Source organism: Gossypium hirsutum, chromosome A04, assembly GCF_007990345.1.
Source record: "Gossypium hirsutum isolate 1008001.06 chromosome A04, Gossypium_hirsutum_v2.1, whole genome shotgun sequence".
NCBI classification, from domain to species: Eukaryota; Viridiplantae; Streptophyta; class Magnoliopsida; order Malvales; family Malvaceae; genus Gossypium; species Gossypium hirsutum.
In genome coordinates, this window is record NC_053427.1 from 40,053,353 (window position 1) to 40,076,420 (window position 23,068).

General features: G+C 37.8%; 1 non-coding gene across 1 annotated transcript; it reads left to right on the forward strand.

Moving 5' to 3' along the window:
* The first annotated feature begins 331 nt into the window (after positions 1 to 331).
* Positions 332 to 438, forward strand: LOC121228700 (small nucleolar RNA R71). The gene has a single exon (XR_005926275.1). It is a non-coding gene; the product is annotated as a small nucleolar RNA R71 (small nucleolar RNA).
* Positions 439 to 23,068: the final 22,630 nt, after the last annotated feature.

Consider the following 23,068-nt stretch of genomic DNA (forward strand, 5'->3'; position numbering starts at 1 on the left):
GACACAAGCTACTTTTTCAAATTTATTCAGTGGCTGTGCTGTAAAACTATTAAACCCATTAGTGGTAAAATTACTAAGCATTGAGGATATTGAGGATACCTGAGATGCGAGTGAAGTAAGAGCGTCTACTTCATGTATTCCAGCGACTCATCTTCTTGACAATGCTCGATTGGTTGGCCATTAATAATTGTTGCTGGTAATCCACTCAATGATTTCATAAGCCTTATTGTAAGACTTAGAAAGGATAGCACCATTAGCAGAAGCGTCCACTACCATCCTCGTGTGGGCACTGAGACCATTATAAAACGTCTCAAGTTGGATGCAATGTGGGATTCCGTGATGAGGGAACTTTCATAATAATTCTTTGTACCTTTACCATGCCTCATACAAGGACTCATCATCCATTTTTTGGAAAGCAGTGGTCTCTTTTTTCAACTTAGCATTCTTTCTAGGAGGGAAATACTTCATGATGATCTTTCTACTAACTCTTGCCATGTAGAAATTGAATTTGGTGGCAATGAGTTCAACTAGGCTCGATCTATGTCCCTTAGCAAATATGGGAATAACTTCAATCGTAATGCATCTTCGGGTACTCTGGCTAACTTGAAAGAATCATTCACCTCTATAAACAGTCTAAAGTGAAGATAAGGATTTTCAATAGGCATTCCACTAAATGGGCCCACTATCTGAAGCGTTTGGAACATGACTGGCTTCAGCTCAAATTTTTGTTCCTCGATTTCGAGTCTCTTAATACTCGAATTAAGATCATGAAACACTGGCACAACATATTGTCTTAGAGCTCTATCCCTTCATCAGCAATAAGGATGGGATTTTGTATAGGGTATGCTCTGTTTCTTTGATTCAAATTTTCAAGGTTCATCTCTTCGGTCCTTTTCTGACCTGCTTGTCTTCTTTGTTGTCGAAAAGTTCTTTCAATCAGGGTCTATAGGGAGTAAATTGATAATTCGGTCAATACTCTTAAACACCTGAGATAATCAAAAATAATAATTAAGTTAAAATTAAACAGAAAAACAAACCAAAATGCAAAACTAACAAATTCACAAATAATGACTTTTTAAAACAGTTCTCGACAATAGCGCCAAAAACTTGGAGCGACGAAAATGTGCAAGTGTACACATTCGCAACAAGTAATAAAGTGACAAGTAAAAATCGAGTTATCATACCCACAGGGACTGTGAAAAGATTTACTTTTAAATGCAATTTAAAACACTTTGGTGAATAAAAATATTTTGATTTCAGGAGGTGATTAAAAACTAATATTTTTAACTAAGTAAAATAAAAAAAATAGAAAATAAAAGTTCCAATGAAAGATTTCAGAAGATGATTTTAACCAAGATGACATAATTGTGTTAGATTAATTACATTTCTTAACTTAGAATTATTAAACTCATGTTTATGTTGTTACAAATAAATTCATGGTAACTCGGTAATTTGCTAACTTATGAACATACTTATTTACCAAAATCCATTTATCTCTTAACTATATCTCTATGTCAATCCAATCGATTAAACAAATTTTAATAAGCAACTGTGTTAATGCACATACATACTTATGAAATTAAAATAGTCTTTTGTACATATCTCTATGCCAATTCAAACAATTAATTCAATCTCATAAGAACATAAAATATTACGTGAGGTAATAATGCATTTCTACCTTGAAACAGTTTAATCACAATAATCTTGCAAGTTATGCAAGGCTAATGTATTATTAGATACCGTGTTAAGGAGCATCAGCTACTTTAGATGATCAAACATGCACTGATTAAGTATCGTGTCAATTAATTACAATTTCAATCAATTAAATAATTAACTAATTAGTTACCTAACAATTTTAATGCAAGAATAACTTAGTCATGGTTTTACTTGATCAAACATCTTACCGAGGCCTACAACAACACAAACACAATTTTAATAAATTAAGTGGACAAAATGCAATCAACTTAAAATGAATTAAATTTAAGCCATATTAATTAAATTAGACATTTCAACATCATAAATATTCATAGACATGTTCATCATAGCAACAAAATTAAAAGGATAGGGAACAAGAATCAAATTCGGTGTTCTCTCTGTAGCTTGACTAGTTTGCTCCATTCCTCCTTCTCCGCTTGTTCTTGTCGAACCGAGGCTTCTATGAACACTTGAATGCTACTCCAAATGGTGGATGAATGACTCTTTTTCAAGAGATGAAATTGGCAAGGGAATGAAGAATAATGAAAGGGAAATAAAGAGAGAAAAATGAGAGAGAAGTGAAGAGATGAGAAGAGTTGAGATGTGTTTGAAGTGAGCAGCAAAGGGGGGTATTTATAGTTGATGGCTACTAAAATTAGCAAAAATCAACAGCCATAGAGTCCCCCCATGGTTGTCCACAGATGTGGCAAGTTTGAAGAATTCAAACTTGCTATTTTAAGTTAGGGCCAAATATAGAAAGGCACAAATAGTAGAGGGGTTTGAAAGCAATTTGAATGAGTCTTCAAGGGCCATTTTGCAAGTTAAATAATCAGCCAAGCAAACTGATTGGGTCAGCATGTAAGACTATTTTAGGCTGCCCAGTGCTCGATTGGATCAATTTTCACAGTTCAACTCAACTCAGCCACTTTTCATAATTAATTAATAATAATTTATTTAACCTAAATTAAATTGAATTAAAATTAAAATTAATTATATTATAAATTTATACACATAATTTGGATAATCTTAGGCTGAAAAATTAATTTTCCTTGATGCTTCAAAATTACTTCTCGATTTTTGTAAAACCCCAAACCCGGCCCAGACGTTATGGCCAGATCCAACGTGTCACATTGAAGTTTTTAAGAATACCTATGCCTCTTTCAACGTCCTTCTTAGTGTTTTAAAAGATAGTCTTTGCTAAGTTAATAAAGTGAATGGAAGCTGTGCACCAGGTAGGTATCCGAAACAGAGGAGGTGAGCCATTAAGGCTGCTTAAGTACCAAGCTCTTGATTGGATCCAATCCTAGACATGCCCACAACCATTGCCACACTTTGGTGCGAGGATAGGTTTTGAGAAAAATGAGTTGGAATTCATTTAAGTAGATATTTTTGATAAACTGATTTATTGTATCGTTGCGTTCTTTTGAAAACATTTATCAGTTTGGAAATGCGCCCTAAGTCTAACCCATTTTGGATTGTTAACAGTAAAATATAGGGTATAAAACAAAATAATCCCAGAAAAATAATTAAAATGGCCTTATTACAACCCAAAACCAAATAATAATATTAATTAAGATAAAACTTATATAAAAAAATAAACCGGTTACTTATTGCAATTAAAAGAAACAGAAACAGTAGTGTGGCCACCTCCGAGTCCCTCGCAGCTCCAAACCATCTAAGCTTAGGGATTACCTGCATAGTTAGAAACGGGGTGAGTTTACGAAAACTCAGTGTGTAATCCCCAACAACAAACAAACAGTGAATAACACAGTGTCAGTACAATCTGGGCCAAAGCCCTATTCAGTAACAGTACAGTCTGGGCCTTAGCCCTTAAACAGTAGCAATATGGGCCTAAGCCCTAATTCAGTCTCGACATATACTGGGTCGAAGCCTTTTCATAAATCATATCACTGGGCCGAAGCCTTTTCATAAATCATATCACTAGCCGAAGCCTTTACTGTAAGTGGTATGGCCCATAGGCCCATTTCAATATCACATGTAATATCAATGAATGTATACAAGCCCATTTGGGGAGACTACTCAACCCACCATCCGCTACTCTCCACCCGTACCAACCAACACACCATGTGGGGAATCACTCAACCCACCCAACCAAACTCTCCACTGGCAGCATAGCTGCTTTATCATATAACTGGAGGCCTAGCCTCTTTTAATAACTGGGGCAAAGCCCTTTTTGATAAACTAGGGCAAAGCCCTTTTCGGTAAACTGGGGCATAGCCCTTTTAGCACTTCCTCCATTTATAAAACCCAACCCATGCAACATGTCATGTATGCAGAATGTCATGCCCATATTTGAATCAAACAATCACAGCCAAGTCATTCATATCACCAACATATATTCACAATCAAATCCATCAACCACACAGTCCAAGTCAGTCATTTGCCCACAAGGGCAAGACAGTCATTTTTCATATTATAAGGGTAATTTTGTAATTCTACCAAATATCAGGGTTTTCTATGTTCATTAACAATTATCAATATTTTCAAGTGTTTAAATAATGATCTTTAACCCACTTTATCAAATTCGGGCTTCTTGGCCCAAAACCCCTAATGGGCCCTACGAATGCTGATTTAGTCCACTAAGCCTGCTTAATCCAAATTTTACGACAGTAATATCCGTGTTAACATGAAACTTTTCCAGATTCCATTTTCTACCAGTTTTACCCAAATGGGCCCGATTCTAGCCCATTGAGGCCCAACTTACCATCATGCACAAAATTGCACTCTTACCTACTCCATCGATCCAAACACCGATCATATCGTATCTATCGCATCTTTAAGTAAAGGAAAAATCACAAGTTCCCGAAATGCCAGAATTTTAGCATTTCAGATTTTCGACGAAAATTAATCTAAGCTACTGCGAGGGTTATTACACACCTGTTATGGGTTGAAGTTGAAACGTTTCCAAAATCAATCACCTACGATAACCACCACCTATCACTCAAACTTAACTAATCCAATATCAATATATGTAAATCCTAAGCACATCAGTCATACGGAACATAAGGGCATATTCGTCATTTTACCATTAAGGGGTATTACGGTCACTTTACCCTATAGGGGCTTTACGGTCTTTTTACCTATTAGGGGTATTTTAGTCATTTCATCCTACAAGGGTGTTTTGGTAAATCTACAAACCAAGGGTATTTCAGTAATTTTGTAAAACAATGGTATTTCTAAAATTTTTAGAAAGTCAATGGTATTTTTGTAATTTTGTAAATCAGGGGTATTTTGGTAATTTTACAAATTAAGGGTATTTTGGTAGTTTCACAGACCAGTGGTATTTTGGTAATTTTCAAACTACGGGCATTTTGGTAATTTTGTAAACCAAGGGTATTTTAGTAATTTTTTAAACCGAATGTAAAATAGTAATTCTATAAATCGAGGGTAAAACGGTAATTCTATAAATTGAGGGTAAAATGGTAATTCTATAAATCGAGGGTAAAATGGTAATTCTGTAAATCGAGGGTACTTTGGTAATTTTACAAATTGAGGACATTTTAGTAATTTGGTAAACTAAAGTATTCTAAACAGGGATAACAATACGAATGGGCCTAAAGCCTATTCTCGACCCAAATGGGCCCACACGCTTGTGTGGCCCTTTTAACCTAAATCTAGCCACAAATATGAGATTCACCTAGCCTAGTCCAATATTTACTACACAATCAAACAAACTTATCCAATTGGGCCCGTAGGCCCATTGGGCCCACATGGCCCGAAGTAGCCATCCTACAGCTATAGTAGTGAGAAATACACAACTAATAGGAGACTGGAGTTAATCCGCGCTCCAAGCACTCTTAGCTGACACCCAACCCAAAGGAGCACGCCTTAAACGAAAGGGATCAGCCAAGAAAGGTATCTTTACTCTCCTCATGGTTCTCTCTATTTAAAGCCAGCTTCGTATCCACTCTTATGTTAGCTTCTCGACGTGGGATCCTTCCAACATCAGAGTTTAAATTCAACACCAACTTTTGCCGCCCCCTGTTAGCAAAATAAATGCTCTTTGATTGCCATGAGTTTCGAACCCTGGACCTCCTTGCCAACTCTATGACGTCACCTTGCCACTTCACCACAGGCTCTTTTTGTGTCATATTTTATCTCCAATTAATTATAAGGTCTAAAGGCAATAGTCCAAGTTCCCTTAAAAAATAGAATAAATTGCAAGAGCCAAGGCTTGAACCTAGGCTCCCATACAACCTTAATTATGCCACTTCCACTAAACCACATTGCTCCTTGTGTCATTTATTTAACACAATAATTTAAAAGGCCCTCATCCAAGCATTTAGGTTTTTTTCACTTAATACCAAAATTTTTACTAAAGCCCAAGTTTTAACCCAAGATATCTCCAACACTTCTCAAGGCCATTAACCACTAAAGCAAACATTTAATTGTTTCATTTTATTGCACAATTAAATACCTATATACAACCTCTTTACGGACCCCCACTCAAGGCCCAACACTTCTAGGCCCAAATTTGGGGTGTTACAACTCTACCTCCCTTAAAGAAATTTCGTCCCCGAAATTTCCATCTGACAGGGTAGTCGTGTAACATCTAGCCCACTACGCTACCGCTGCGCACTCTGATCCTACTATCACTATCACACTTCAACTAGAACTTGAAACATCCCATACATACAACACTTATTCACTGAAGCAGACACATATTTATCACACATATATATAATTTCTATATCCAAACATCACATCCACATAAAATAAATACCAAATTTAAATTCAAACCAATATCTAAGGAATCCACAGTATTTCAATTTCTAAACAGACAAAAGTATTCAGAAGACTTACGGATTCGGTGCCAGAGACTCGGGGTGCCACACTTTTTAAGAGAAATACTTCAAACAGAGCACGTGCTTGAAAATAATTTTCTGATATTCATCATTTGAAAACCCAATCCACAGCCGAGTCATTGCAACCCAGGCTCTGATACCACTAAATGTAACACCCCAAACTCAGCCCAGACGTTATGGCCAGATCCGACGTGTCACATTGAAGTTTTTAAGAATACCCATGCCTCTTTCAACGTCATTCTTAGTGTTTTAAAAGATAGTCTTTGCTAAGTTAATAAAGTGAATGGAAGCTGTGCACCAAGTAGGTATCCGAAACAGAGGAGGTGAGCCATTAAGGTTGTTTAAGTACCAAGCTCTTGATTGGATCCAATCCTAGACATGCCCACAACCATTGCCAAACTTTAGTGCGAGGTTAGGTTTTGAGAAAAATGAGTTGGAATTCATTTAAGTAGATATTTTTCATAAACCAATTAATTGTATCGTTGCGTTATTTTGAAAACAATTATCATTTTGGAAAGCGCCCTAAGTCTAACCCATTTTGGATTGTTAACTGTAAAATATAGGGTATAAAATAAAATAATCCAAGAAAAATAATTAAAATGGCCTTATTACAACCCAAAACCAAATAATAATATTAATTAAGATAAAACTTATATAAAAAAATAAATCGGTTACTTATTGCAATTAAAAGAAACAGAAACAGTAGTGTGGCCATCTCCGAGTCCCTCGCAGCTCCAAACCATCTAAGCTTAGGGATTACCTGCACAGTTAGAAACGGGGTGAGTTTACGAAAACTCAGTGTGTAATCCCCAACAACAAACAAACAGGGAATAACACAGTGCCAGTACAATCTGGGCCAAAGCCCTATTCAGTAACAGTACAGTCTGGGCCTTAGCCCTTAAACAGTACCAATATGGGCCTAAACCTTAATTCAGTCTCGACATATACTAGGCCGAAGCCTTTTCATAAATCATATCACTGGGCCGAAGCCTTTTCATAAATCATATCACTGGCCGAAGCCTTTACTGTATGCGGTATGGCCCATAGGCCCATTTCAATATCACATGTAATATCAATGAATGTATACAAGCCCATTTGGGGAGACTACTCAACCCACTATTCGCTACTCTCCACCCGTACCAACCAACACACCATGTGGGGAATCACTCAACCCACCCAACCAAACTCTCCACTGGCAGCATAACTACTTTATCATATAACTAGAGGCCTAGCCTCTTTTAATAACTGAGGCAAAGCCCTTTTTCATAAACTGGGGCAAAGCCCTTTTCGGTAAACTGGGGCATAGCCCTTTTAGCACTTCCTCCATTTATAAAACCCAACCCATGCAACATGTCATGTATGCAGAATGTCATGCCCATATTTGAATCAAACAATCACAGCCAAGTCATTCATATCACCAACATATATTCATAATCAAATCCATCAACCACATAGTCCAAGTCAGTCATTTGCCCACAAGGGCAAGACAGTCATTTTTCATATTATAAGGGTAATTTCGTAATTTTACCAAATATCAGGGTTTTCTATGTTCATTAACAATTATCAATATTTCCAAGTGTTTAAACAATGACCTTTAACCCACTTTATCAAATTCGGGCTTTTTGGCCCAAAACCCCTAATGGGCCCTACGAATGCTGACTTAGCCCACTAAGCCTGCTTAATCCAAATTTTACAACAGTATTAACCGTGTTAACATGCAACTTTTCCAGATTCCATTTTCTATCAGCTTTACCCAAATGGGCCCGAAAGCCCATTGGGCCCGATTCCAACCCATTGAGGCCCAACTTACCATCGTGCACAAAATTGCGCTCTTGCCTGCTCCATCGATCCAAACACCGATCATATCGAATCTATCGCATCTTTAAGCAAAGCAAAAATCACAAGTTCCCAAAATGCCAGAATTTTAGCATTTCGGCTTTTCGACGAAAATTAATCTAAGCTACTGCGAGGGTTATTACACACCTGTTATGGGTTGAAGTTGAAACGTTTCCAAAATCAATCACCTACGATAACCACCATCTATCACTCAAACTTAACTAATCCAATATCAATATATGTAAATCCTAAGCACATCAGTCATACGGAACATAAGGGCATATTCGTCATTTTACCATACAGGGGTATTACGGTCACTTTACCCTATAGGGGCTTTACGGTCTTTTTACCTATTAGGGGTATTTTAGTCATTTCATCCTACAAGGGTATTTTAGTAATTTTGTAAATTGAGGGTAAAATAGTAATTCTGTAAATCGAGGGTAAAACGGTAATTCTGTAAATTGAGGGTAAAATGGTAATTCTATAAATCAAGGGTAAAACGGTAATTCTGTAAATCGAGGGTACTTTGGTAATTTTACAAATTGAGGACATTTTAGTAATTTGGTAAACTAAAGTATTCTAAACAGGGATAACAATACGAATAGGCCTAAAGCCTATTCTCGACCCAAATGGGCCCACACGCTCGTGTGGCCCTTTTAACCCAAATCTAGCCACAAATATTAGATTCACCTAGCCTAGTCTAATATTTACTACACAATCAAACAAACTTATCCAATTGGGCCCTTAGACCCATTGGGCCCACATGGCCCGAAGTAGCCATCCTACAGCTAGAGTAGTGAGAAATACACACCTGATAGGAGACTGGAGTTAATCCGCGCTCCAAGCACTCTTAGCTGACACCCAACCCAAAGGAGCACGCCTTAAACGAAAGGGATCAGCCAAGAAAGGTATCTTTACTCTCCTCATGGTTCTCTCTATTTAAAGCCAGCTTCGCATCCACTCTTATGTTAGCTTCCCGATGTGGGATCCTTCCAACATCAGAGTTTAAATTCAACACCAACTCTTGCCGCCCCCTGTTAGCAAAATAAATGCTCTTTGATTGTCATGAGTTTCGAACCCTGGACCTCCTTGCCAACTCTATGACGCCACCTTACCACTTCACCACAGCCTCTTTTTGTGTCATATTTTATCCCCAATTAATTATAAGGTCTAAAGGCCAAAGTCCAGGTTCCCTTAAAAAAAACAGAATAAATTGCAAGAGCCAAGGCTTGAACCTAGGCTCCTATACAACCTTAATTATGCCACTTCCACTAAACCACATTTGTCACAGCCCTAATGTGACCCTAGTCGGGAAGTGGTTTCGGGACCACAAACCCGAGTCATAAAAATAATTAGCTGTCATGTTTGATGCTTATTTTATGTATATATGCATGTGTGAAAATTTCATATTTGAATTTTGTTAATTCTAGTAAATAGGACTTATGTGAGAAAATTTAGAAATGTGCTAGGCAAATGTAAAGTGGCCTATTAATGCATGTTATAAAAATGATGGGTTTGCATGTCAAATTACCCAAAAATTGAGCTAGTGGCCGGCCATGCTATGGGTGGAAACATGTTGTAAACATGTTGTGTTAGTGTGTTATGTTAGAAAGAATAAAAAAAAAGGGGTTAGTATTAAAGTAATGCAAAGGGAGGAGTGATGAAAAAAAAATTGTCTCATCCATGTTTCCCCCCCCATTGCCGTTAATTGAAAAAAAGAAAACAAAAAAAAAGTGTTCATTCTTGAACATCCTTGGCCAAATAGAGGAAAGAAAGGAAGGGAAAGATCTTGGAGAAAATCGGCTATGGTGGTTCACTAGATTAAGGTATGTTTAAGGTTGCTTTGAAAGTTCATACATCCCTTGGATGATTAGTCTAAATTCTAACTATCTCATGGATGGATTTGGGGTTATTAGAGAGTTAGTATTCGACTAAGAGGCTTCAAAAGTTTCGGTTGAAGCCTTGATACTATTAGCATGTTAGCTATATGGATGTGTTATGATTCTTGAGGTGTTAGATAAATTTGAACTCATCACCAAGTTCTTTAAGCAACCCAAGTTAAAAGTTTCGGTATTGAGGTATCTTGAGCATTCGGCCATGGTAGGAAGTAGAAGAAAAATATGGTTGTTGTTAGATGAAGTAGAGTCTAACAAATGAGCACACATGTGCATTAGTTGCTAGATGGAGAAGAATCGGCTAGCAAGTTGTGTGCTAAGGCCGAATATAATTTTGAACATTATTGAGTAATGTATGTGTGTTGGAATTGATGGAATGGAGAGTATGCTTAAATTGTGTTATGAACAATTATATGTTAAATCAAGGTTTGCTAAGCTAGCTATTAAGGTGAAGTGCAAATGTTAGTATTTGATTTCTAGTGTATATATGTGTATTAGCCGAGTTTTGAACTTGAAACAAAATGGTATTTAGTCAATACAAGTGACCATATTTGTAGAATGTATTAAGTGTACAATCGGCCTCAACATAGACATGCATATTCGGCCACATGAATGAGTACATAGGTTGTTGTGTATGTTCGGCCATAGGTAAGCATATTGATGGCTTTATCTTGACTTAGAAAATTCGGCTAAGGAGAATATTGGCTAATATGTTGAATTTGATTCGTGATTTCATACATATATGACTCTAATGCCTAATATATAAGGGCTAAGTACCTTGAATTCCTCTTTGATGTTCAAAATGATTAAATCAATTTATTTGTTAATATTAAGCTCAAGAGCAAAGGGGAACTAAATTCGATAAAGGGAAGGAAAAAGTGATCGATTAGCTATCGAAATCGTACGACAACATCCGAGGTAAGTTTTTGAGTAATGAGACTTAGTTTATGGCGTATGAGCATAACAAATATACGGTGATATAATGATTCTACTTGAACTATGTGTTGAGTTAATTAGTCTATACGTATGACGGGTAGCCGTATGTGCATAGAGATCATGTCATAAAGCAAACCAAACCATGCTGTTTGTAAGTGGCTATTGAGCCGAAAATGGGAATGCTTAATAGGTGACTTGTGTTTGAATTCTAGTTATGAAAATAAAATAGAGATGTGTCATGATTTATTGATATGTGCATGAATACTAGGATGATAACCAGGCTAAGTCCCGAAGGCATTTGTGCGGGTTACTATTTTCGGGCTAAGCCCCGAAGGCATTTGTGCGAGTTACTATTTTCGGGCTAAGTCCCGAAGGCATTTGTGCGAGTTACTATTTCCGGGCTAAGTCCCGAAGGTATTTGTGCGAGTTGCTATTTCCGGGCTAAGTCCCGAAGGTATTTGTGCGAGTTGCTATTTCCGGGCTAAGTCCCGAAGGCAATTGTGAGAGTTACTATAACCGGGCTAAGTCCCGAAGGCATTTGAGTGAGTAGCTATATCTGGCTAAACCCCGAAGGTACTTGGTTGGGAATGAGCGATCTTGCTGTAATAATTTCAATTAACACACTCGTAAAATCCCAACGATGAGGTACGTTTCGTATATGCATTTGAGTAGTGATTCCGTTTAAATATTATTCGCTCAGTCGATTAATGAGCTTCCGGCTTTTGGTTAAGTTGATCCCTTATGTATGAATATAAGGGTTGGAAATGTGAAGTAGGACTGATTGTTGTGAATATGTGTATATGAAATTATCCGTTTAGTTATATGAATACTATACTTCAGTTGTGCCTAATTTCATTGCTCAAAACTTACTAAGCATTAAATGTTTACTCCGTTCTTTGAATCTCTGTTTTATAGATTTTGGTTCGTCAGCTATCGGACTCAGGATTGTCGAAGTCGAAGTCGTCCACACTATCAAAGCCCTTTTGGTACACTTTTGGTTGAATTCTGAAAATGGCATGTATAGGACTACCCTTTTTGTTGTTGGTCATGTACCCTTTGGTTTTGTATAAATTTGGATAGCCATGCGAAAATGGCTTATATACACTTTGAGCATAGTATTATAATCGTTTTGTATGTTGTTGATTAAGAGTTATGGAAATGTTTGGAAACGATTAGCCATTGGAATGGTTAATCATGATCATATTTTATGCTATATATGCTAAAGGGCTAGTTGAATCATGGAAACTATGAAATAGGTAAAGTCTACCTTAAAAAAACAGATGCTGACAGCAGCAGTGGTGTGGATTTGAAAAATCACTAAAAATAGTACGAATGGAATTAAATAGTGAATAAATTATTTAATTGAACCTTGATGAATCTATTTTCATAGGGAAGTAATGAAATGATCATATGAATAGTATTTTATGAGATTTTAAAGTTTTCACGAAACAGGGCCAGAACGGTTTCTGGATTCCCTGTTCCGACTTTGGAAATTTATTATAAATTAACCAGAGATAATTAGAAGCCATGCCATATATTTATAGATTTCTTTTCAAGTCTAGTTTCTATAGAAACAAACGGCATCAGTATTGAATCCCTGTACAAGGAGATATCCAAGTCGTAATGCATGAAGGTCAGAATAGTCGAACCCTGTAACAGGGGAGACTTTAACTAATAAACTGTACTAATTGGCTCGACCAAAAATTCTAGAAAAAAATTTGTAGATGGATGTATGAGTCTAGTTTCAGGAAAATTTACGGAACTGGTTTTCGAGTTTTGGAACTCGAGATATGATTTTTAAGGTGACAGTGATGCAGTTAGCCAGCTCGTCTGGAAATTTAAAATGGACTGTGCAAATAAGTGAATTAAGTCTGTTAACCCTTTGTGTCCGACTCCAGCAACGGTCTCGGGTACGGGGTGTTACAAATTTATTGGTATCAGAGCTACGGTTTAGTCGATTCTAGGACTACCGTAATACGTTTGGGTATAGCTATACATGCCATTTGTGTGATTATTTGATAGTGTGGTGATTTCTGACAATTGAAAATGTGTTTATTTATAGTAATGGATCCCGATCTCAACCGAGTGGTAGCTGATGATCTTGAGAGTGTAGCGCCTGCTCCCGCACAAGGGACAGCACCGGCGGACTCTCAACCTATTGCTAGTAATCCGAATGATGAGGCTAGACAAGCTTTTTATAGCGTGATGAATGATTGGTTCAACTAATACATTCGAACTAATACGGCTGTTCCACAACCTCCATTCCCGACAAATACAACCCCCGCACCTACAATACCTCTGGTAACTGACCAAATAAGGTCAAATAAGCCCCCAGTTGACAGAATCCGAAAACACAGGCTACTGAATTTAAAGCTACGGACAGCGATGATGCCGAACAAGCGAAATTTTGGTTGGACAACACTATTCGGGTACTCGATGAGCTATCTTGCACACCCGATGAGTGCCTAAAGTGTACTATCTCCTTGCTACGTGATTCTGCCTACTATTGGTGGAATATGTTGACTTCTGTTGTGCCCAGAGAGCAAGTAACTTGGGAGTTTTTTCAAACTGAGTTTCGAAAGAAGTATATCAGTCAGAGATTCATTGACCAAAAACGGAAGGAACTCCTTGAACTTAAACAAGGTTCCATGTTGGTTACCGACTATGAACGAAAATTTGTGAGGCTTAGCCGGTACGCACGAGAATAAATTTCTTCAGAAGCTGTGATGTGCAAACATTTCGAAGATGGACTGAATGATGATATAAAGCTGTATGTTGGCATTTTAGAAATCCGAGAATTTGTGGTACTTGTCGAGTGAGCTTGCAAAGCCGAGGAGCTCAGCAAGGAGAAAAGGAAAGCTGATATGGGAGCAAAGGAGTTTCGTAAGAGATCTTCGGGAAAGCCCTTCCAACAGTCATCGAAGAAATTTAGAGATGATCTAGGCCGATCTAGAGATACTTCAGGCTTTTCTAGACGAGATCGCGATCGACCCCCTGTGAGTGCACGAGTCACTTTGGTCGCCAGTGTTGGAAATGATCGTCGAGACAGAACGGAGTGCCAGTATTGTGGTAAATGGCATTCGGGGAGTTGTAGATTCCATGACCGCTCCTGTTACAAGTGCAGATCAGTTGACCACTTTATTAAAGATTGCCCGAGGTTGTCTGAACAGAATGTAAATCAGAGTGGGAAACCGGGTGCTACACTACTCGAGGTAGACCATCTAGAAACACGGGAAATCCTAGTGGTGGTCAGAGAGGATCTAGAGATGCTACAACCAGATCTGAGGCTCGCGCTCCTGCTAGAGCTTACGCTATACGCGCACGCGAGGATGCTTCCTCGCCAAATGTTATTACCGGTACTTTTACTCTCTTTGATACTAATGTGATTTCTTTGATTGACCCTGGTTCTACTCATTCTTATATATGTGAAACCTTAGCATCCAGTAAGACTCTACCTGTTGAGTCTACTGAGTTTGTAATTCGGGTGTCAAATCCCTTGGGTCGTTACGTGCTTGTCGACAAAGTGTGTAAGAAATGTCCCCTAGTAATTCGAGGTTCCTGTTTTCCGGCGGACTTGATGCTTTTTTCGTTTGATGAATTTGATGTTATTCTTGGTTTGGATTGGTTGACCGTGCATGATGCAGTTGTGAATTTCAAAAGCAAGACTATTGATTTGAGGTGCACAAATAATGAGATAATCCGAGTTGAATCTACTGTCTTGAATGGATTGCCAACAATAATATCCTCGATGTTAGCTCAAAGATATGTGAGAAAGGGGTGTGAAGCGTATCTTGCATACGTACTTGATAATAAAGAGCCAGAAAGGAAACTTGAATCTGTGCCGGTGGTTTGTGAATACCCGGAAATTTTTCTCGAAGAATTACTAGGTTTACCACCTGTTCAGGAGGTAGAGTTTGGTATTGAGCTTGTACCTGGGACTACACCGATTTCGATAGCTTCGTATCGTATGGCACCAACCGAGTTAAAAGAGTTGAAAGCTCAGTTGCAAGAGTTGACGGATAGAGGTTTCGCTCGACCAAGTTTCTCACCTTGGGGTGCACCAGTATTGTTTGTGAAAAAGAAGGACGAAACCATGAGGTTGTGCATCGACTATCGTCAACTGAATAAGGTGACAATAAAGAATAAATATCCAATACCGTGCATTGACGATTTGTTTGATCAACTAAAGGGAGCCTCGGTGTTTTCAAAGATAGATTTGAGATCGGGTTATTATCAGTTACAAATTCGAGATTCGAATATACCCAAAACCGCTTTCAGAACGAGATACGGTCACTACGAGTTCTTAGTGATGCCGTTTGGGCTCACTAATGCCCCTGCGGTATTTATGAATTTGATGAATCGGATCTTTAGACCATATTTGGATCGGTTTGTAGTTGTGTTTATTGATGACATCTTGGTTTACTCAATAGATGAAACCGAGCATACTGAACACCTGAGATTAGTGTTGCAGATCTTACGAGATAAGCTGTTATATGCTAAGTTCAGTAAGTGTGAGTTCTGGTTAAGAGAGGTTAGCTTCCTGGGTCACGTGGTATCTGCATCGGGCATTCAAGTCGATCCGAGCAAAATTTCAGCCATACTTAACTTGAAGCCTCCGAGAAATATTACTGAAGTTCAGAGCTTTTTGGGACTTGTCGGTTACTACCGACGATTTGTAAAAGGTTTCTCGATGATAGCCACACCAATAACGAAGCTACTTCAAAAAGATGTTAAGTTTGAATGGACGGAAAGGTGTCAGAAGAGTTTCGATCAATTGAAAACCCATTTGACAGAAGCTCCAGTTCTGGTGTAGCCTGAATCAGGCAAAGAGTTTGTCATTTATAGTGATACCTCCCTACTTGGGTTGGGTTGCATATTGATGCAGGAAGGTCGAGTTGTGGCCTATGCGTCGAGACAATTAAAGCCACATGAGAAAAATTATCCGACCCATGATCTCGAATTAGCTGCCATCGTATTCGCTTTGAAAATATGGTGACATTACTTATTTGGTGAGAAGTGCCATGTATTTTCGGATCACAAAAGTCACAAATATTTGATGACCCAAAGAGACTTAAATCTGCGACAAAGACATCGGCTCGAGTTGTTAAAAGATTATGAGCTTGTCATTGACTATCACCCGGGAAAGGCTAATGTAGTTGTGGATGCCTTAAGTCATAAATCACTGTTTGCCTTACGAGCGATGAATGTACACTTGTCTGTTCTATCCGACAATGTGTTAGTGGCGGAATTAAAGGCCAAACCATTATTGATTCATCAAATTCGTGAAGCTCAGAAAGTCGATGATGAATTGGTTGAAAAAGGGGCTGAATGTGTTTCGAACATGGAATCAGAGTTTCAAATTGACGATGACGATTGTTTGAGGTTCAGAATCATTTGTGTGTCCCAAGAAATTCAAAACTTATTACGATGATTCTGAACGAAGCTCATTGTAGCCGAATGTCAATTCACCCAGGGAGTATGAAAATGTACAACGACCTGAGACGTCAGTTTTGGTGGCATGGTATGAAACGAGACATTTTCGATTTTGTTTCGAAGTGTTTAATATGTCAGCAAGTGAAGGTGGAACATCAAGTGCCTACGGGTTTACTCCAGCCGATCATGGTACCTGAATGGAAATGGGATCGAGTCACGATGGATTTTGTGTCTGGGTTGCCATTGTCGACAAGTAAGAAAGATGCGATTTGGGTTGTTATTGATAGACTGACTAAGTCGGCTCATTTTATCCCCGTACGTACGGATTTTTCATTGGATAAACTTGCTGAATTGTATGTTTCTCAGATTGTGAGATTACACGGGGTACCTATTTCTATTGTATCGGATAGAGATCCTAGATTCACCTCGCGATTTTGGAAGAAATTGCAAGAAGCCTTGGGCACCAAGTTGCATTTTAGCACCGCTTTTCATCCCCAAACCGATGGTCAATCCGAGCGGATAATTCAGATACTCGAAGATATGTTGAGATGCTGCATCCTTGAGTTTAATGGTTCATGGGAACGGTATCTACCTTTGATTGAGTTCGCTTACAACAATAGTTTTCAGTCAAGCATTAAGATGGCGCCTTACGAGGCTTTGTATGGTCGAAAATGCCGAACACCATTGTTTTGGACCGAGCTCGGTGAAAGTAAAATTTTTGGAGTCGATTTAATCAAAGATGCTGAACAGAAAGTAAAGATAATTCGTGAAAGTCTAAAGGCAGCATCAGATCGTCAGAAGTCATACGCGGATTTAAAATGAAGAGATATTGAGTATCAGGTGGGAGACAAAGTATTTCTTAAGGTGTCACCTTGGAAAAAGATACTCAGATTTGGCCGTAAGGGAAAACTGAGTCCAAGGTTCATAGGGCCATATGAAGTATCCGAACGAATTGGTCCAGTTGCGTATAGATTGATTTTGCCCCCTGAACTTGAAAAGATTCACGACGTCTTTCATGTTTCGATGCTTCGACGTTATAGATCTGATCCATTACACGTAATTAATCCATCAGAGGTTGAAATTCAATCCGACATGAGTTATGAAGAAGAACTGATTCGTATCCTAGCTCGTGAAGTGAAAGAGTTGCAAAACAAAAGGGTTCCGTTAGTAAAAGTGTTATGGCTCAAACACGGAATCGAAGAAGCTACTTGGGAAACCGAGAACTCTATGAAAGAACATTACCCAAACCTATTTACCGGTAAGATTTTCGAGGACGAAAATTTCTTAAATAGGGGAGAGTTGTGACAGCCCTAATGTGACCCTAGTCGGGAAGTGGTTTCGGGACCACAAACCCAAGTCATAAAAATAATTAGCTATCATGTTTGATGCTTATTTTATGTATATATGCATGTGTGAAAATTTCATATTTGAATTTTGTTAATTCTAGGTGAATTTTAGTAAATAGGACTTATGTGAGAAAATTTAGAAATGTGCTAGGCAAATGTAAAGTGGCCTATTAATGCATGTTATAAAAATGATAGGTTTGCATGTCAAATTACCCAAAAATTGAGCTAGTGGCCGGCCATGCTATGGGTGGAAACATGTTGTAAACATGTTGTGTTAGTGTGTTATGTTAGAAAGAATAAAAAAAAGGGGTTAGCATTAAAGTAATGCAAAGGGAGGAGTGATGAAAAAAAATTGTCTCATCCATGTTTCCCCCCTATTGCCGTGAATTGAAAAAAAGAAAACAAAAAAAAGTGTTCATTCTTGAACATCCTTGGCCGAATAGAGGAAAGAAAGGAAGGGAAAGGGCTTGGAGAAAATCGGCTATGGTGGTTCACTAGATTAAGGCATGTTTAAGGTTGCTTTGAAAGTTCATACATCCCTTGGATGATTAGTCTAAATTCTAACTATCTCATGGATGGATTTGGGGTTATTAGAGAGTTAGTATTCGACTAAGAGGCTTCAAAAGTTTCGGTTGAAGCCTTGATACTATTAGCATGTTAGCTATATGGATGTGTTATGATGCTTGAGGTGTTAGATAAATTTGAACTCATCACCAAGTTCTTTAAGCAACCCAAGTTAAAAGTTTCGGTATTGAGGTATCTTGAGCATTCGGCCATGGTAGGAAGTAGAAGAAAAATATGGTTGTTGTTAGATGAAGTAGAGTCTAACAAATTAGCACACATGTGCATTAGTTGCTAGATGGAGAAGAATCGGCTAGCAAGTTGTGTGCTAAGGCCGAATATAATTTTGAACATTATTGAGTAATGTATATGTGTTGGAATTGATGGAATGGAGAGTATGCTTAAATTGTGTTATGAACAATTATATGTTAAATCAAGGTTTGCTAAGCTAGCTATTAAGGTGAAGTGCAAATGTTAGTATTTGATTTCTAGTGTATATATGTGTATTAGCCGAGTTTTGAACTTGAAACAAAATGGTATTTAGTCAATACAAGTGACCATATTTGTGGAATTTATTAAGTATACAATCGGCCTCAACATAGACATGCATATTCGGCCACATGAATGAGTACATAGGTTGTTGTGTATGTTCGGCCATAGGTAAGCATATTGATGGCTTTATCTTGACTTAGAAAATTCGGCTAAGGAGAATATTGGCTAATATGTTGAATTTGATTCGTGATTTCATACATATATGACTCTAATGCCTAATATATAAGGGCTAAGTACCTTGAATTCCTCTTTGATGTTCAAAATGATTAAATCAATTTATTTGTTAATATTAAGCTCAAGAGCAAAGGGGAACTAAATTCGATAAAGGGAAGGAAAAAGTGATCGAATAGCCATCAAAATCATTTGACAACATCTGAGGTAAGTTTTCGAGTAATGAGACTTAGTTTATGACGTATGAGCATAACAAATATACGGTGATATAATGATTCTACTTGAACTATGTGTTGAGTTAATTAGTCTATACGTATGACGGGTAGCCGTATGTGCATAGAGATCATGTCATAAAGCAAACCAAACCATGCTGTTTGTAAGTGGCTTTTGAGCCGAAAATGGGAATGCTTAATAGGTGACTTGTGTTTGAATTCTAGTTATGAAAATAAAATAGAGATGTGTCATGATTTATTGATATGTGCATGAATACTCGGATGATAACCGGGCTAAGTCCTGAAGGCATTTGTGCGAGTTACTATTTTCGGGCTAAGTCCCGAAGGCATTTGTGCGAGTTACTATTTTCGGGCTAAGTCCCGAAGGCATTTGTGCGAGTTACTATTTTCGGGCTAAGTCCCGAAGGCATTTGTGCGAGTTGCTATTTCCGGGCTAAGTCCCGAAGGCAATTGTGCGAGTTACTATAACTGGGCTAAGTCCCGAAGGCATTTGAGCGAGTAGCTATATCCGGCTAAACCCCGAAGGTACTTGGTTGGGAATGAGCGATCTTGCTGTAATAATTTCAATTAACATGCTCGTAAAATCCCAACGATGAGGTACGTTTCGTATATGCATTTGAGTAGTGATTCCGTTTAAATATTATTCGCTCAGTCGATTAATGAGCTTCCGGCTTTTGGTTAAGTTGATCCCTTATGTATGAATATAAGGGTTGTAAATGTGAAGTAGGACTGATTGTTGTGAATATGTGTATATGAAATTATCCGTTTAGTTATATGAATACTATACTTCAGTTGTGCCTAATTTCATTGCTCAAAACTTACTAAGCATTAAATGCTTACTCCGTTCTTTGAATCTCTATTTTATAGATTTTGGTTTGTCAACTATCGGACTCGGGATTGTCGAATTCGAAGTCGTCCACACTATCAAAGCCCTTTTGGTACACTTTTGGTTGAACTCTGAAAATGGCATGTATAGGACTACACTTTTTGTTGTTGGTCATGTACCCTTTGGTTTTGTATAAATTTGGATAGCCATGCGAAAATGGCTTATATACACTTTGAGCATAGTATTATAATCGTTTTGTATGTTGTTCATTAAGAGTTATGGAAATGTTTGGAAACAACTAGCCATTGGAATGGTTAATCATGATCATATTTTATGCTATATATGCTAAAGGGCTAGTTGAATCATGGAAACTATGAAATAGGTAAAGTCTACCTTAAAAAAATAGATGCTGACAGCAGCAGTGGTGTGGTTTTGAAAAATCACTAAAAATAGTAAGAATGGAATTAAATAGTGAATAAATTATTTAATTTAACCTTGATGAATCTATTTTCATAGGGAAGTAATGAAATGATCATATGAACAGTATTTTATGATATTTTAAAGTTTTCGCGAAACAGGGCCAGAACGGTTTCTGGATTCCCTGTTCGGACTTTGGAAATTCATTATAAATTAACCAGAGATAATTAGAAGCTATGCCATATATTTATAGATTCCTTTTCGTGTCTAGTTTCTATAGAAACAAACGGCATCAGTATTGAATCCCTGTACAGGGAGATATCCAAGTCGTAATGGATGAAGGTTAGAATAGTCGAACCCTGTAACAGGGGAGACTTTAACTAATAAACTGTATTAATTGGCTTGACCAAAAATTCTAGAAAAAAATTTGTAGATGGATATATGAGTATTGTTTCAGGAAAAATTTATGGAACTGGTTTTTGAGTTTTGGAACTCAAGATATTATTTTTAAGGTGACAGTGACGCAGTTAGCCAGCTCGTCTAGAAATTTAAAATGGACTGTGCAAATAAGTGAATTAAGTCTGTTAACCCCTCGTGTCCGACTCCGGCAACGGTCTCGGGTACGGGGTGTTACAACATTTCTCCTTGTGCCATTTATTTAATACAATAATTTAAAAGGCCCTCATCCAAGCATCCAGGTTTTTTTTCACTTAATACCAAAATTTTTACTAAAGCCCAAGTTTTAGCCCAAGATTTCTCCAACACTTCTCAAAGCCATTAACCACTAAAGCAAACATTTAATTGTTTCATTTCATTGCACAATTAAATACATATATACAACCTCCTTACGGACCCCCACTCAAGGCCCAATACTTCTAGGCTCAAATTCGGGGTGTTACAACTCTACCTCCCTTAAAGAAATTTCGTCCCCGAAATTTCCATCTGACAGGGTAGTCGTGTAACATCTAGCCCACTACGCTACCGCTGCGCACTCTGATCCTACTATCACTATCACACTTCAACTAGAACTTGAAACATCTTATACATACAACACTTATTCACTAAAGCAGACACATATTTATCACACATATATATAATTTCTATATCCAAACATCACATCCACATAAAATAAATACCAAATTTAAATTCAAACCAATATCTAAGGAATCCACAGTATTTCAATTTCTAAACAGACAAAAGTATTCAGAAGACTTACGGATTCGGTGCCAGAGACTCGGGGTGCCACACTTTTTAAGAGAAATACTTCAAACAGAGCACGTGCTTGAAAATAATTTTCTGATATTCAACATTTGAAAACCCAATCCACAGCCGAGTTATTGCAACCCAGGCTCTGATACCACTAAATGTAACACCCCAAACTCGGCCCAGACGTTATGGCCAGGTCCGACGTGTCACATTAAAGTTTTTAAGAATACCCATGCCACTTTCAACGTCCTTCTTAGTGTTTTAAAAGATAGTCTTTGCTAAGTTAATAAAGTGAATGGAAGCTGTGCACCAAGTAGGTATCCGAAACAGAGGAGGTGGGCCATGAAGGTTGTTTAAGTACCAAGCTCTTGATTGGATCCAATCCTAGACATGCCTACAACCATTGCCACACTTTAGTGCGAGGTTAGGTTTTGAGAAAAATGAGTTGGAATTCATTTAAGTAGATATTTTTGATAAACCGATTAATTGTACCGTTGTGTTATTTTGAAAACAATTATCATTTTGGAAACGCGCCCTAAGTCTAACCCATTTTGGATTGTTAACTGTAAAATATAGGGTATAAAATAAAAAATTCCCAGAAAAATAATTAAAATGGCCTTATTACAACACAAAACCAAATAATAATATTAATTAAGATAAAACTTATATAAAAAAATAAACCGGTTACTTATTGCAATTAAAAGAAACAGAAACAGTAGTGTGGCTATCTCCGAGTCCCTCGCAGCTCCAAACCATCTAAGCTTAGGGATTACCTGCACAGTTAGAAACGGGGTGAGTTTACGAAAACTCAGTGTGTAATCCCCAACAACAAACAAACAGTGAATAACACAGTGTCAGTACAATCTGGGCCAAAGCCCTATTCAGTAACAGTACAGTCTGGGCCTTAGCCCTTAAACAGTAGCAATATAGGCCTAAGCCCTAATTCAGTCTCGACACATACTGGGCCGAAGCCTTTTCATAAATCATATCACTGGGCCGAAGCCTTTTCATAAATCATATCACTGGCCGAAGCCTTTACTGTAAGCGGTATGGCCCATAGGCCTATTTCAATATCACATGTAATATCAATGAATGTATGCAAGCCCATTTGGGGAGACTACTCAACCCACCATCC